Source organism: Penaeus vannamei, chromosome 13 (genome assembly GCF_042767895.1).
Source record: "Penaeus vannamei isolate JL-2024 chromosome 13, ASM4276789v1, whole genome shotgun sequence".
Lineage (NCBI taxonomy): Eukaryota > Metazoa > Arthropoda > Malacostraca > Decapoda > Penaeidae > Penaeus > Penaeus vannamei.
In genome coordinates this window covers 1,528,827-1,529,871 of record NC_091561.1, presented here as the reverse complement: position 1 = coordinate 1,529,871, position 1,045 = coordinate 1,528,827, and the positions used below count along the sequence as shown (strand labels likewise).

General features: G+C 38.2%; 1 long non-coding RNA gene across 1 annotated transcript in view; it reads left to right on the top strand.

Annotated features, from left to right (window-relative positions):
• The first annotated feature begins 248 nt into the window (after positions 1-248).
• Positions 249-1,045, top strand: part of LOC113803564 (uncharacterized) — a 1,841-nt gene continuing 1,044 nt past the window's right edge. Inside the window, exon 1 of the long non-coding RNA XR_011399030.1 lies at positions 249-523. This is a non-coding gene — a long non-coding RNA (uncharacterized lncRNA). The remainder of the gene's footprint in view (positions 524-1,045) is intronic.

Sequence of the window (1,045 nt, the reverse complement as noted above, 5' to 3'; positions counted from 1 at the left end):
CATTGAAGGATATTTCGTTTTTCTCCAGGTTTTCAACTGCCAAAATGTTACCATTGTTCGATATTTGTGTGTGTTAAGATTTGTATGTAATTATGGTATAACTAGGTTTATATAATAAATTTACAAGCAACTATAATGTGTTTGAATTTTATTGATGTGTAATGCATTGACTTTGAGTCAGTTTTCGTTTTGTACCAGGCTGTTCATATTTTGGAAAAGGCGCGAGAAATGTAAACATTGTTGCTCGCGTTCCTGGGAGCTTGAAGAAATTTACGAGATTCAACATTTCTACGGAATTGTGAGCATCACCTGTACAATGTAACGGTGCACTACAGTACTGTAAACAATCGTTTTAAAAACGCAATATCTTTCGGAGACAACTGAAAGCGAGCATTGAAAGTTCGGAACCATCAACGCACATGGTTGCTGAGAGTCAACAGCTGTCTCCTGAGCATCTATCTACCATTTCGTGTGGCGAAGACTGGCTTCACTGCCGGACAGACATCTTTGGAGTTTTATGAAGGTAAGACAAATAAAAACAGTATATCACGTGTATTAATGTACGTAGCAATGCGAGAGAGGTGAAGGTGATGCTGGCCACGGCGCCAAGTTGAGGGAAACGGAAAAGCTTTCCTGCATAAACTATATTCTCTCGGCGTTCTCTAAAAAGATGTGTATTTCATGACACATAGTTGATAGAAAAATCATATTGATTTATTTATATCACTAGCGTGCCAACTAGTAATATAGTTGAATTATGGTTTGGCAATGTTGGGAAGTATTACCATTTTCTTCGGTTAACTAAGCTGTTAGCTCAGCTATTACCAGAATGTGCAGCTATTTACAGCTAGTTAATTCTCTGATGAATGAGTTGGGTGGGTAATTGTTCAAAACAGGACTGCATGGAGAGATGTCGCCTTTATACTGTACATGCTGGCAAAGGCCAACAAATGTCCTGAGTTCATATTTAACAAGTTAAAGCTTAATCTAGGTCATATAGTTCATTGAAAAAGATACTGGGGAGTCTTCTTGCTTTCACCAGGGG